The sequence below is a fragment of the Condylura cristata genome, unplaced genomic scaffold (assembly GCF_000260355.1).
Source record: "Condylura cristata isolate star-nosed mole 26May11 unplaced genomic scaffold, ConCri1.0 scaffold00027, whole genome shotgun sequence".
NCBI classification, from domain to species: Eukaryota; Metazoa; Chordata; class Mammalia; order Eulipotyphla; family Talpidae; genus Condylura; species Condylura cristata.
In genome coordinates, this window is record NW_004567128.1 from 13678754 (window position 1) to 13695166 (window position 16413).

The window sequence follows — 16413 nt, forward strand, 5'->3', positions numbered from 1 at the left end:
AAAGAAAGAAAAGAAAGAAAGAAAGAAAGAAAGAAAGAAAGAAAGGAAAGAAAAGAAAGAAAGAAAGAAAGAAAGAAAGAAAGAAAGAAAGAAAGAAAGAAAGAAAGAAAGAAAGAAACCCTGATCCCCCCTCTCCAGTCTCTCTCATTCAGTGTCTCCAGTGCCCAGACTGAGTGTAGATTGTACCACTTCAGCAAGTATTTCCTTTATGCAATTGTGTTTTAACCCCTAAATTAACTGAAGATATTAGTTCTCTATGGCCAAGTCTGCTTTACCTGGTCTTCTAGTTTTAGCTTATGCTATTAAGCTTTACATTGCAAAAGCTGTGGGCAGGTCTGCAGTAGGGGGGTACAGTTTTCTAAAATCAGGGCTACAGGAGGCGATGGGAAAGGTTGAAGAGTGGGACCAGAAAGGGGCAGTAACGAAAGGAAAAGGTCTTATAGCCTTTTAACTACCTTGCTCACTGCGCCTCAGAACCTAATGCTGCAGTTGCTGGATTGCTATGAACACTTCCTGGAGTCCTGCTACCCAACTGTGGGCCAGAGTCTGGCAGCAGCGCCATGGTCCATGGCTCAGCTTATTACAAATGTAGACTATCAGGTTTTACTCCAGACTCACTGAATTAGAATCTGCATTTTAGCAAGACACCCAGGGGATCGCGTTGTCGTTAAGTTTGAGCAGTATAGTAGCGCATGCATTATACTATCCCAAGGCAGCATAAAGGCAAGGATCTGAAACTAAGCAAATCTCCCAATCTCCCCCCCCCATCACTGCTCCTTATCAGAATCCTGCAGGGAAGTCAACTACAGGATTCAAGGGAGGAGGATTCTCTTCAAACCCCTCCTCTCCGTACCTCCACCTCCGGTTTTCCACAAGCACCCTTTGCCCAGGTCTCAGCACTTAGGGAAAAATTTGCTCCTCCCCCGTCCCCCTACCCCCCGCCCCAAGAGCGACCTCTGAGGGTAAAGGTCTGAAAGATTTACAGTTTACATATCAATAGAGACTGGAGCACTTTGCAAAACTGTCCTTTAGAAACAATTATCGCCCAGCCACCTCAGGTTTGGAGTAGCGACCCCACAGTCCCCAAATCCCATTGGCTTTTGAAATTCCTGTTAAAGTGAGCTAGAGAATAGGGGGGAGGAGGGAGAGAGAGAGTGGGAGAAACAGAGAGAGAGAGAGAGAGAGAGAGAGAGAGAGAGAGGAGAGAGAGAGAGAGGGAGAGAGAGAGAGATCGCTCGCTCGCTTGCTCTTTGCTTGCAATAACAAATCTGCTCTAAAGAGATGAAAGGAGGTTATTGTGAGCATGTCAGTTTAGGCGATGCTCGCTCTACCTTTCTGCTTCCTAGAGAAATGCAACCATAGTCTAAGGTGGCTAACGCCAAGTGCAGGTAAGCATCCAAATTGGCCGGTCCACTTTTCTGGAAGGGCTGATTCCTGTTAATCGAGGTCTCTCAGGGTCCTTTCCAAAGATTCCCAGGCTGCCCTCTTTCCTCTTCAGTCTTCTGAAAACTCAAACTCGAAAAGCGGTGGCGTTCTGTGGATTGGCTAGTTCTAACATATCCATTGGGTGGCAGTAACACTATCCTCTTTATGACTTGCAGCAAACCAGAGAATGCATTCAATCAAATGAACCGATCTTGTAGAAACACTGGAATCATTTATGCATTGCAGTTTCTTTCTTGTTTCGCTCCTTCTTCCCTGGGATATTTTGAGTGGATTGTGGCTATTAATCAAGAGCTCATGCTATTCGTGGTTTGCTTGTCGTTTTCGCTCAGGCTTAGCATCATTCAAGGCAAACGCAAAGCTGCTTTTTTCCCCCACTCTTTTTTGAAAAATCCTTTTAGGGGTCTGCTGAAGAGAGCTAGGACCCAGGAGACACCTTCCCAAACAGCAGGGGTTGTGTGCTTTCACATAGCTGTACTGTACAAGGAAAACCCCGTCGGATCTGTTATTGCGGGATACTTGTGAAATATACATAGGATTCTTTCTTATGGCTGCATCCCGGATCTGGAAATTTTACTTGGGGACCAAGAGGATCTGAAAAGCTACATGTATACAGAAGATTTGGAAGCAAGACTCCGATTCTTGTCATAGAGCTCACAGACTTCCTCACTTATCGGCCTTTTTCCTTCCTTACTATTATTATTTTTAAATTCTTCCCTCTTTTCCTGCTCTCTCCTCTCTCAGTCTTTCCTTTTCTATCTGCCTCTGCCTTTTTTTTTTTTCTTCCTAGTCTTCTTTTTTCCCCCTGCTCTGCACCTGGATCGTATCTTCACCAAACAATCGGGCACTTTGAGAACTAACTGGAGGCAGTCTTGTAGGGAAGAGCTGTATGGAATTATCTGCTTTTATGGTGAACTTGGCATTTGTGAATGGGTATCTTGTTCACGATATTAATTGCTAGCAAAAACAAGAAAAAGAACACAGGAGTAAAACGTGGATTTTCTTGAATACGCATTGTGATGACCAGCGATTACCTTACCGACTGATAGCCAGAGGAGAATAATTTGGAAGACTGTTGTGGGTAAGGTCATTTTATATATGCAAACCCATCAGTGGCGTGAGCGAACTTGGGCGTTTGTAATGGGAATGGGTGACTTGGGTGATTGCTGCATCGCATTGATGGCTGTGATGTGGCCGTTTTTGGCACTGAATGGAATAACTGCAGTTGGGTGTGTTGGTGTGTGTGTGCGTGTGCATGTGTGTGTGTCAGTGGGTCTTTATTTTAAGTGTAATTGAAAAAGAAATCAAAGCATCACTCCCCCCACTCCAATTATTTTCGATATGGAAGAGTGTCTTGAATTCATTCCAGGTAGACACTCTTTTGTTTGGATGCAATATTTGTGCCTCCTGTGTTCTGGAAGGGGTAGCAACAGTGAAAGGAACACTTACTGAAGAGCCCCATTTAAAATGAAACGAGCTACACTTCACTCATTAAAAGAAATATGTTTTCAACTCAGTGCAGCATTCTGCTGCATTTCACAGCCGCAATGGGACCAGGGACATCCCACTTGTCAAGTTCTTAAACTTTAAGGTGATAATCATCGTTAATTGTTGTCCAGGTTGCGATTATCGGAGATTATCAAGCACCCTGGACTACTTTTTTATCCACTGGTTTATCGTTCAAAGTGAAGGGGTCGGGGGTGGGGGAAAGGGAAAAACTGAAAATGATGACCAACATAGAGACCAGTGCCATGTTAATTTTAAATATCGTAATGCTTTCTTTCTCTAGTTCAATTGCCCACTAATAAAATTATTTACCCAATACCCTAAATAGCTGAAGCTGCGACCCACGTGCAGGGGAACCGAAGGTCTGGAAGGAGAGACCATCCTTTTATTGCAATGCAGCCAGCTTTGGAAATGCAGCCAATTACACACTTCCCTTAACCTTAAGTTGAAGATGTGCCCTATCTGCTACATCTATTTTACCCTTTCGGTAAAAAGTTAGAGACTAGGGCAGGAAGGATGCTTAAGAATATTCTGCCTGGGAAATGGGATGAAAAAAATCAATGTTGATGACGTGGTTCAGTGCACTGTACTGCAATGCTAAAGTCCCATATTCAGTACCTATGAGGAGAGAATGGAGCATTTACATGTCTTATAAATTTTACCTGGTAGATTGATCTGAAGGGGAGGGGAGAAGATATGTGGATATGTAGGAAGATGGATGGAAGTCGTGCATAATCGGTGATTATGTAACTTCATTACATCAGCGAGCTTCAGTCAACGATAGTGAGATGAAATGATTGTATGGAGCGAGGCTCCATCATCCTGTTAACTTTTGAAGGCTTCTAACAGCTAACAGGAGGAGGAAGGCAGATAGAGATTAGCTGTGAGGGTCCTGTAAACCCTGATCTCTGTGGCGAATTTAGCCTGAGTTTTCTCATAGGGAGTTTCTGAGGGACAGCAGACCATGCAAGCTTTAGGCTGGGCACGAGCAATTTTAGCCACACCCGTGCAAAGTCAAAATGAGTCCGCAATGTTTCACAAGTGCCCCACTGAGTGACTAGGGCTCCTGAGTCCAGCCAAGGTCATAGTTCTGTGTCCTGTGCTTGAAATCTGTGACCCCAACTAAGTGGAAAGTTAAATCTGCTGAAACGAAGACTGAACGGAATGAGTGCTTGGGGTTCTCGCTGGCATTCTTCCTGGCAGAGCATGATGCAGATTTCAGTCTGGTGGTTCCCTCATAAAAATGATTGCTTCCACAGTGTGTCAGAAACGAGTGTTTTGTGCTTTTATCTTTGCCTTGACAACCTTTTTTTTCTGGGCCATTTTAACCCTCTGGGAAAAGAGAAGTAAAAACCTTCAAAGGCGATGATATCCTGTTAAATTAAAAAATAAACGGCTGTGGATTCATTATTAATACAAATCCCAGAAATAAGGAGCAATCCATCTTCAAGTTTTACTTACCGAATGGATTAAAGGACATGTTGCAGCTGCCTGTGACTTTTATCATGACATGAGCTAAATGGACTGTGTTCACTCTCCAGAGGAGGGAATAACGCAGAATAAAATGTCATTTTTTCTGATATTTCATTTGGAGCTGTGATTTTTTTTTTTTAAAGAAAATACACATCAGCTCCTTTTGGCCTTGTACTGTAGAAGGATCTATTTTTCTCTCAGAAGCTTATATATTTTCCCCCAAATAAAACTCTGAAATCCTAACCCTGATGAATTAAAACATCTCATCACTTAGTCGTGCTATTTCTTATTTCACTTGACATTTATTTTACAGAGAAGACTAGAATGACACTTCTCTCATAGAGATGAGACGTTTCGTATGGAGTCAGGTACAGGATCTAAACATCTACTTAGCAACTTTGAAAAGATTTGCTTAACCCAAGTCAGAGTGGTGGCATGGTGGTTTGAAATGTTGAGCTCTGATATCTGAGATGACTTTCTTATTTCTGCAGGACATGCCCAAACATGGTATATTGTGCCACTGGATTGGGAGGGTGGGTGTTCATATTGTGTAGGAAATTGGATGTGAAGTTAACTCCTGATTCCTTCCTTCAGGGGTCAGGGTAACACTGCCTCTGCTTCTAGGCTGCTGGTCTCTAACTATGAGCAGAAATTCAGTCTTCAATGTTTTACCCTGCACTCTTTACTGTAACATTTTATAAACGACTTCCTCAGCTGTTTTCTGATATAAGCCACATGCATGTTATCAAACAGGGCATGTTCTAGAGATTTTCTGAACTCAGAATGGAATGGAAATAATACTGGAAAGGAAAATAAGTCTTTAAGAAAAGACACTGACCGTGAAACATGCATACAAATGTAATTGCTTTTCTTTTACTTGAAGACTGCATGTCTTCTCGTCAGGAAAGACAGTTTTAATCATTTTAATGGCACTTTATAACCTGTTACTTTCTTTTGGAAGAGGATTATGTAACCCAGACATGGTTATGGCATTTTTTTTCCTAACTGTCCTACGAATCAATAATAAGAAGCTAAGCTTCATAAGAAAGCTTTCAAATACATAGGCAGTGAAATCATTTTAAATATAATATCTATCTCTCTTATTTCCATTTTTTTACTCTCAAGTCATACTGAAGGAAAGAGGAGAAATACCATTTATAAGCATAAAAAGTGCTAGTTTTGTTTCCTTACCAGTTGCTTCAGCCAAGTCAGGGGATTTAGCTGATAAGTCATCACGGTATTCCTAAGACTAGAGAGAAATATAAGAGCAATTGTTATTCTGTATGTGCACAAATCATATCATTGTTAAACTGCCTACAAGATCAAAAACGTTTTTAAGAACAAATGAACTTTTAGGATTCATTTAAGATTTACATGTCTGAATGTTAGTCTTACACATTGAAGTATTGAGATATATTGTCTTACAATAAATTAGATCTTTGGTGTTGGGCAAATACTGTGTTTCTATAAATCAGACTACTCTATAAATTGTGGCAACCACAGCACCCAGGTGTTGATTAATAGATTTAAAAGTAGCAGTTTTTCTGGTAATGCTCAAGTTATAAAGCATAATTATAACAGTACCATTTGGGCAGCTATAGATAAGACTGTGTCAGCGTTTTTATTATTAAATTCCAATCCTGTTTCCATTACTTGTTTCAGGAATCACAGAGGAAGGAGACAGGCAAGTATCCTAGAATCCTGGGCAGAGTCACAGGGCCGAATGACATTTCAAGCTTGTCTGTTCCTACCTTGTGTCTTCTGACCCCATACTTTTCCTCCCAGTGTTCCCAGAGAGTGGAATAGTTACGTATTATGCTAAAGAAAAGAGATGTATGTTTAAGTGCTTTCCATCACGCTATGGCTTAGAAATATTATGGAAGAATTATTATTATTAAGGTTTTCCCCAAACTCTTTTGGGCTTAACAATGCATTTTTTCTCATGCCCTTACTGTAAATCTTTACAGGCACTTCTGAGTATCAATTGCAGTTTAGCTGGTAGGTAATATTGTTCAGTGAGCAAGCAACAGACAAATTAAAAGCTTTGGCTGCTAACTTTCACTCAGTACTCAGTTTTTTTCTAGAAGTGCTCAAATGGGAACATAATTAAGTAACTAAAAAAATACTTTTTGGATACCAATCAGAGAATAGTAACTAAGAGTTTCGTGTGTGTGATTGTTTTGAGCTGATTGCTTTATTTTAAATATTCTCAAGTACTCAAGTGTTTCTGCCTTTTGTGCCAAGAGGTCACAAACAAAGTCCACAAACCTGATGCTACCCCTTAAACTGGGTCAACTGACCGAGAAGCCATTCTCATCTGTCCTTTTGTTAATAAAAGCATAGTGGGTGTGAATTCTAAATGCAACAGAGGACCTAAGAATAGAGAAAATAGTTCCGTTTTGGATATTTGCTGGTTGCAATAATTACTATCGTTCTTTAGGGGGAGGCAATCCCCCGCGGGTCACCGCTACCACTGCATGTCTTTCGTGTTCTTATGTCGCAATGTTCATACATTTACATATAGGAGAAGGGCAGAGTGAGTGACATGACCTTCCAGATGTGTTTTGATATGACTGGATAATCAGATGAAAAAGTAAAATGTTTTATTTTAGTTAACATAGAATTGGAAAGTGACAAATGAAGCTTGTAAATAAGAGAAAGTAAACATGGCTTCAAAGAACTTTCTTGTTACAGGGCAATCCTCCTTTTCCACTGCCTTTCCAACCCTCCTTGCCAGTGTTTTCTTTTTGCCTCAAGGAGCCACAATATTTCTGTTTCAGATGAATCTGATCATGCATATTTATCTGACTTCATTGATGCCTACAAATAGTGAGCATTTTCTTGGTTTCCTATATCTAAAAAAATGAACATTCCTTAGAGCTCATAAAAATGCTTCTGACTTGCTCTAGAAGATTTATGAAAGACTATTACAGGCATGTAGGCAGGCTTGTTTCTTTGACGAATTCTGCTAATCACCTTACAAATATGCTTTTAATTTTCACCCAGAGAATGCCACTCTGGAGTATCTTACACTGCAGATAGCATTCCATTACCGGCCAGCCACACGGCTCAGTGGGCATTCACTCGCCGCCCACCCCTGACCATTGCTTTACAATGGAAGATCTTTAATTGACATGCTTTTCTGGTTCCCCTGTGTAGAAACAATATTCAGGTGCCAAGACTCTAAGACTCCTAAGGCTTTTAGCTTTAAAGAAAAGATGACTGACTGACCTGGTGTTGCTTCCCTATCACACAATCTGAAATTGCCAAGCAAATTCAGGGAGAGAGCAAGCATACTAGGCTGGTCAGTCATCTTTTCCTGAGAATCTACATTTTTTCTGTTTTCATATGACAGCATTAAAGGTAATATTCACAGGTGTTCAATGGATGAGTTAGGGTTACTATGTTCAGACATACACAATATAATTAATGGCACTGAATTTGCTATTTTGTTCATACCAGCGCGCTGTGTCTAAGAACATATATTTGTGGGTAAAATTAGATTGTATATATTAATAATTCCTTAGTCAGGAAATTGTGTGTGTGGAGTTTGGACTCATCAGAAAAATGAAATGGACTGTGAATTGTGATCATGTAATTATAGACTTTCACTCTTCCAATGTATCTGTAAATTATGTACCTTATACTTTATGTGAATTATAATTATAATAAGTCACTGTATGAATAATCATAAAATTATTCATAGTGGTTTATTTTCCCATGGCCTCATCAGAGTGAGTTAATTTGTAGGTTCTTACCTTATCAATGTTTACATGTAATGCAGCTATGACTTTGTATAGAGATCTTTATCATTTTCTCATCTAAAGTTCCCCTTCTTAATTAAAAAAATTGGAAGACTGCTTAATCATAGTTGTACATGCTATATCAGCTGGCTGAGAAAATGCATAACAGAAATAAATTATTATGAACACAATAATTCTTTTAAAGTGAATTTGATTCTTTAAGGTCACAACAGGGTCTACTTCTATCTTTAGAATCCATTCTTTAGATAGAAATTTTAGTGTCTATGTAGGTTCTAGACTTCAGAGTAAATCCTGAAGCCCTGGTAAACAAAAGGCAAATATATGTCTGGAGCCAAGCTACTTTGCCTTCATATGCACATTACATATAGAATGAAAGGCAAATGCATGTGGTATTGTAGTGGCTTATGGGTCAAAGAAGTTCCTTTTTTTGGATGGAGAGACTTGGCGTACCTAATTTCCTAAGAACCTGCATTTAAAGTTCCAACACAGGTATATTAACCTTCCAATTTCACAATTCAACAAAACTCTAGGTTATAACTTAAAATTTCTGATATTCCAAAAGAACAAACATTATTTTTATTGCAGCCAAAATGAAGAAAAGTGATTAGAAGTAGAACCAGAGGTGATTACAGTGGCCTCATAAAAATCTAATGAAATTATATACATTGTGGGAGTTGAGGATTCCACACTATGTTATTTTAACTCAGGAAATTATGAATCAGAGGAATGAGGTTTCCAAGATCTCACAACGTGTAGGCTCTCCCATGACACATGACTCCTGCTTCTTGCTATACAAGCCCCTACTTGAGTGGTACAGAGCAATGTCGGACAGAAGATTATTATTATTTTTTAAGTAATGTGTTGCATATGAAAAGAATTTGTTCTTGTTGAGGCTAGCAGAGTTGGGAAAAGTAGTGGAGTCTCCTTGCCTTTTCTATCCTGTCCTCTTTCCCAACTAGCCTGTATCTGCCTGCCCATGTGGACAAGCTCTTCTTTGTTTTCCTGATGTTCCTGCACATCCCAGGCACTTACGACTGCCATCATATTACCTCACCGGGGCATGCTTTCCAAAAGCTTGAAAAGCGTGCTTTCCAAAGCAAGGGGACTGATCAAACTATCTTTTACTCATATTTTATCCCACTCTGAAGAGATGGAATTTTCATCGTTTCATTTCTTCAGCAACCAGGTTGCTTACCTAGATGGCAATGAACCCATTTGGGAATAATAAGGACAATATTTTATCAGGAATGTCAAACTACCATCACATAGATCCATCTGTGGATATAGGCACATAAATAACACACATATATTGTGTGAATATATTTACTCTATGAATCACTATAAGAATGTAAGAGAAAAGTCTGGAATAATAGGCTACCCACCTTCATAATATAATAATGACATTTGGAGAAAACATGCCATTATTTTCTTCAGAGCCAGAAAAAAAATGACGTCGACAGGCAGCATTTTAGATGATGAGGTGGAGAGGGCAGTGTGGCGGACAGACTTTTATTCCATTTGGATATTGCAGTGCCTGCCAGTCTCACTGGGTGGCTGCTGCCTAACCTACCTTTTTAAAGAAGTAACACTGGCAAGAATACCATGATGCCCCCAACCACTTTGCCAATTTTAGTTCAGAAGGGACACAGCCAGAGGAGCTAAACACAGCAGTCAAAAATGAAGAACAGAGGTACTTTGAATGATGTCAGGTACTTTGTGTAAACAAAGCTTCAGGTGGCCAAAGGAGAAAATTTGAATGTAACAAATGAATCTGGTGGTTCTTGGTGCTTGGCTTTTGAATCCCCCTGTTAAAGCCCCTAATTGTTCTCACCATGACAGAACTCCTGAATGGTACTCAAGAGGCTCCCAGCTCCACAGTGTACAGAGTAAATGCATCCAAGGGATCTCTAGGGGTTCTGGACTCTGCTGTTTTCCCTTGTCGGGGGTTCTCCTCCAGGGCCCATAATAACACAGTCACAGAGCAAGCTGCTCGTGTCAGTGGGTGTGCTCATTGCAATGAACGAACGGTTTAGCTGAGCTCCAGGAAGCCAGTGCTTGTCTGTTTTGTATTTCCAGAGCCCAGCATTCTGGATAGCATATACTAGGTCATCAGAATATCATTGTTACATGAATGAATGCTGGAGCCTTCCTCAACAGCAGACCAGTTTCAGAGCAGTGTTGTCCCCACACCCATGATGCACTGTAAATGGAGACAAAAGGTGTTGCTTTAGGGGAGTGGAAAGGGAAACTTGAGCCATACAAGAGAAAGAATTGACACCAGGTAGTTTGAAATCTATGAAGAGATCTATGAAGGAGAAGAAATGACCGACCCTTTGATTCTCATTTCCTTCTTTTATTTTGTCCTTCTCAACCTCCCTTCCTTCCTCTTCTTTCCTGTTGTCTTCCTTCCTTCTGCTCCCACCACAGATATTTGAGAGTCCCAGTGTGCAGGGAGTTGGAAGAAGTCCTGTGATGGACAGAGAGAGCAGTGATGTCATGTGTGGGCCCAAAGATAGCTAGTCAGGGGTATGGGTGACAAACAGAATCATCATCTTCATTGGTTATGAGTTCTTTTAAGAGACGTAGCAAGTCTCACTCAGGCTCAGGAAAGGGCCAGAACACATGCATTTGCTTTCTGTTAGACTTTAAGGAGTTCATGTTGGTGTGGAGAAGATAAAACAGAGACAGAAAATCAAGACCAAAGATATTGTAAGCAGGAGCAAATGCAACATGCTGAGGAGAGAAGTTGGTATTTTATTTCTCCAGAGAATGGGATATGTGATGCCAAATCTGAGAGGATAAGGCTGAAGTCCTTATCACAAAGGAAAAAAAAAATAACTGTGGACAGATGTTGATTGGACTTGTGGAATTTGCACAAATATTGAATCACTGTGCTGTAGACCTGAAACTAATAGGGTATGGTTATGTCGATTACATTTCCATTAAAAAGAAGAAGAAGAAGATAAGGCAGTGGGCTGACCATTGGAAGCCAATGGAATGGGTTTTCCTGAGCATGAGAAACAGAACATTGTAGGAACTGCTCAGATTTATGTTTTAGGAAGAGGAAAAAATTGAGTCGGATCAACAGACTACCTTTGAGTCCCAATTCTGTAACTTTCTCAGGGACTCCTGAGCTCCATTTTTATTATAGTACTCTTCATGCTGAGTCCTGTTTGGAAACAGCCATCATTGGCTTTCCTCATTTCCTTTTCCCTTTCTTCCTTCTAAGACTAAACCACTGTTACCAGCATTAGGTAAATACAGAGGCCAGAGTTTTAAATGACCGTCTTTTAAAGGATGCATTTATTTATTTATGCACACAAGAACTGGCGTGTAGCCAGAGATGCAAGGGGGTGAGAGGATTCACCCGAGACAGAGTGGGGAGCAGAACAGGCAGATTGACTGAAATGTACTGCTGAGGCGAGCAGCAGGCAGGACAGGAGAGTTATGTGGGTCACCTTCCTGGCCAGGGGATAGAACTCAGACCATAGAAGTAATAGCATGATAGTGCTAAGGCATGTGTTTTACATTTAACCTTCTATTAGAATCTTTCAAGTGTATTTCTTTATAGTGATGGCAACAGAAACGAGTGACCCAAAAGTGGCAATTTGTTTGGGAGGAAGGGGAGAAAAAGAACAAGGAAATTACTTGAAATAATGTAACAGCAAAGTGAAAACAATTTCAAAATAGTTCTTTGTTAACATGATATGAAAAAAGAATATTGCTTCAGAACATAATATGCACTCAATAAGAAGATAATAGGATTTATTCCTAGTAAGTATGAATTCTTATGTTAACTACCAATAATTGTAACAATTTTGAACTGTAGATGGAAATCAGAAAGTTAGTCTGTTAAAATTTAAAAAACCTCATTTTAGCCAAGTTTAAATTCCTTCCCTTATCAAATAGTCTCTTTATACTTCTAATTATTAGAAGAAAAAGAACTGGTGGGGATCCCCCCACCCCTAATACTCTGTACTTTTTAAGACCACTCGATAAGGGAAGTACCAGTAAATTTAGAAATGGCCAAACTGAAAATAAAATGAAAAGGAATGTAATTTACTTAGGTACAAGCTAGGCTTCAGCTAAATGAGTAAGCTGCAATTTCTAGTTAAATTTCTAGTTAAATCTCACCCCCTACACTCTGAGTGAGGATTCAGATTGTATAGTGGGATGGATGGTGGCACTTAGATGTGGAACATACAGAAGTAAAACAAAGGACCAGATAAAACGGAACCAATAACAAATGTTAGAAACCTGAACACAGAACTGACCCTATCAGAGGGAAACAAGGGATGGTGGGTACAAACGGATTAGGGTGAAGGGCTTAGTGTTTGGTGGAGAGTAGTCGGTAACATCACCAAAAGGGGGTGATCCAATAACTAAGTCATATTACTGTTGTAAACCAATGTTACTTCAATTTAAAAAAATGTAAATAATTTATAAAAATCGCAAATAAAAATAAAAACTCTTGAGGTCACTGGCAGCATCTCAATCTCTGCCTAATATTCCCTTTCCTTGTCCACCATATTTCATTATGATTTTTGGATGTTCTCTCAACATCCTCCAAAGTAGCCAAAGTACTCAGCTTCAGCCTTCACATCTGAAGCCCTTTCCTACCACAGAGGCTGAAATTCTGGAGTTGCCATGGTCTCACACGACTCTTGTGCCGAAGCTTATGCTGCCTCTTGGCGGCCATTATGCTCTGACCCCAGGGCATTAGCAGATTGCTCCTTCTGATACACATTGAATCACTAACTCCTTCATATGAATGAATGAGTAATACTATTTGAGGGTCCTGTCTACTGTAAGAGTCGTGCTTGACCTGGGGCTGAAGATATGGAGAGAGAGTTCTTGCCACCAAAAGCTTACATGCTTCTGAGGAAGACGTGTCCATTGGGCTCCCTGGAAACAGAAAATTGGTGGTTTCTGAGGCAGAGAGAAAAAAAATGATTACAATGTGGTGGTAACGGAGGCCTCAGCTGATTCTATTGATCCCTCAAAATTGTCCGAAACGAGTTAAGGAGCTGGTCTTTCTATTCCCACAATATAGAGACATGGGCGTCACCTTCCACTAGGGGTGTGCGTGTATGTGTATGTGTGTGTGGTGGGGTGGGGGGCGGATGCTGTATAACTTCCAGCAAGAACGTTTCCTGCTGCTGCTCAGGGAAACTCAGCTGTGAGCTATCCTTTGTAGGGTGGGTACACAGGCTGGGCAGAGGGGAAGGGGAGGTATTTGGAAGCTCTGTGAAGGACATTTTATTCCTTTGCCCTCCAGTCACGCTGCAATAATAACATAGGCCATTCCTTAGGAAATACTGTGAATTGGTAAATATTTATTTAAAGGGGTAAAGACACTAAATGACTTTTGAATACATGTAAATTCCAGGAAATGTGATATTCTGAGGAATGTAGTTGCATTCCTTTTATAAATTCTGTGATACTACCAGACTATCACTACTTAGTGAGTGCTTGTCTCACTTGTTCTCTGTACTCACAGGGAGAAAGGGAGGAGTTGAAAATCCAGACCTGGAGTTTTCACATAGGTCCTATTTCAGTTTGCTTCAATGTTCTAAGTGCTGGATTGCAAGGGTAAAGGAAAAGTTGGTGTGAAATCAGGAAAATGAGCAGAGCAGTGCCGGGCTAAATGTTCTAAAATAGCAAGGTAATAAGACAATTGTTGGGGCTGTGAGGGGCTGGAAATTGACAAAATGCAACGCTCAATGAACTGAGTGGTGGTAGAATGAGTTGAATATAGATTTACTGGTATAGAACAGATGTAGTGAAAGCAGTTTTTCATTAGCATGAGTCAGTCTGTGATTTGGCCTATGAGGGAAAAGTTTTGAATAGGATGAATTTGAAATCCTAGACTCCAATTGTTACATGAAGAGTTTCATATAACAGTTTTTAACACTATTCATTCATATTAATCTCTAACCTTAACTTGAGGAAAGTACCATTATTTCAGTTTTTAAAATGCTTCCTTCAGCCCTAGTGAGGTGATAGGAGGTGGTTTTCGGTTCCTATGAAGATAGTCAATTAAGTTGAATCTACTGAAACCAGTTGTTCAAGTAATTATTTTTCGTCTATAGAGATTTGGGGTGTAGGGCAGTGGTGTGGGTGGTGGTTGGACTCACCAGAGAGAGAGTGGGGAGCAGAACAGGCAGATGGTCTGAGATACACTGCTGAGGGGAGCAATGGGCGAGACAGGAGAGGTCTACTGCACCATGTGGGTCACCCCCCATGGCTGGGGATCAAACTTAGGTCTAGAGATGATAGCGATGAACTTTAACCCCTAGGCCCTGGGAGGCCCCCATACTAGTAACTTTAAAGAGTATCCGAGGTGTCTAAATGGGCAACTATTCATTAATTCAGAAGAAAACTTGAGTAGGAATGAAATTAATATAACTCCTTGCAGATACAGGTAGATAATATCTATCTATCTATCAATCTATCTGTCTGTCTGTCTATCTATCATCCACCTGTGTCTGCAAGGCAATAGTGACTTGATGTACATATATATAGATAGATAGATAGGGGTAGATAGATAAAGAGGATAGATAGATGCATATCTCTATATATGTACATCAAATTATTACCTGATGTTCATTTTAAAAACAATTTTCCCTCTCAGTTGACCTGACATTTAACTTGATGGTTAACTCATTTCAGTTCAACAAATACTCTCAGATATCTACCTTATCTCTGCTAAATACAAGCACTAGGCTAGACTGAGCAATTCACTCATTACCAAAATAATTAAAGATGCATACAGCTAAGTATTTAAAGTAAAGTAATTCTTACCACCACCTCCCAGGCTTATTCCAAACATTTGCTCTATTCCTTCTCTGATGCTGGCATGGCTTTTGTAAAAAAAAAAAAAAAAGAATATTACGGTACATTTTAAAAGACCAGAAATTCCACTCAGATGATACTCTTTTACCATCACAGCATTCTGCTTGCCTTTAGGAACATATACACTTCAGTTTTTCAGATACATGTTATTAAGTGTATTAAGATGTCAACATCTCTATATATTCATTACATGTTTTTCATCTCTATATATTCATTACATGTTTTTCATTTCAATATAACCTCAATGCTCCAGGCTCCTAAGTTGCTCTATTTTTACTGCTTGCATCATGCTATTCTGTGCACAGTACACCTTTTATCTCATAGACTTGAATCAATTGGTTTTAGCTTCATCACACAGTCTCACATCCCTTAAAGTAGGTAAGTCATGTTATTTAAAATTTCCTACTCAAGAGCTATGTAGGTGGTATGGGAGATGAATGACGCCTATTGGAACACACAGTGCATCAGAAGTTATTTAAACTTTATCTATATTTTTAAGTAAAAAAATTACTATTTTCCATTTCCAGAGTTAAAATTAGCTCTAATTGTTCAAGATCATAATTGGAGAAGGTGTGAGTTATTGCTCTAAGCATCTTCCTTGGATTCTCCCAATTTCCTGGAATTGAAGATTCAAATCCTAGTAGATCTAAACTTATAATTCATTAGTTTTGAAAGTCTTGCTAGATCAATCGTACTAGTTTTATTGTTACTATGGCTATGATTACTAAAGTATAAAACTAATAGATAAAGCCTCATCCTGTGTCTTCAGTACAGATGTTGAAATCTGAAGAATATTAAGAAGATTGAGCATTCATTCTAACTTCACTGGAATCAATATTAAGTCACAGGTGATAAACAGACTTAGCTGTTCTAATTAAGTCCTTACCACTCCAGGAAAGAATGATAGCCCTCCAAAAATGTGTGCTTGTATACAGACAAATTTACTTTTTGAGAGTCTGAAAATAACTGGGAATTAGGCCCTCCCTGGTGGCACAATGGTTTAAAGCACAGCATTGCAAGCTGGCCCAGCAGACCTCTCCTGACCCGCCCGCTGCTCCCCTCAGCAGTGTACTTCGTCAACCTGCCTGTTCTCCTCCCCACTCTGTCTCTGGTGAATCTTCTCACAGTTCCTGCACCTCTGGCCTGTAACCCAGTTTTGTATGCATAAATAAGTCTTTTTAAATATGTGTAAAAAAATGGGAATTATTCCATATTGAACAGTCTCTTAAAAAACTTATTTGTGTGATACTTGTTCTTATGTTGAGTGTAATAAAATGTGGGAGAACGTAGGACAATATGCAAAATGTGTTGTGTTGTCTGAGCATAAAATGCTTTATAGTTCAGGGCACTGACCAGATATTTTATAATAAGC

General features: G+C 39.8%; 1 protein-coding gene and 1 pseudogene across 1 annotated transcript in view; one reads left to right on the forward strand and one right to left on the reverse strand.

The window, feature by feature from the left end:
* LOC101635106 overlaps nucleotides 1-16413 on the reverse strand; it is a 61726-nt pseudogene that overhangs the window by 38307 nt on the left and 7006 nt on the right.
* The window catches only part of IL1RAPL1 (interleukin 1 receptor accessory protein-like 1), a 1088386-nt gene continuing 1073595 nt past the window's right edge, over nucleotides 1623-16413 (forward strand). The window contains exon 1 of the mRNA XM_004689926.1: nucleotides 1623-2524. The gene's annotated coding sequence lies outside the window, so the exon portion shown is untranslated. The remainder of the gene's footprint in view (nucleotides 2525-16413) is intronic.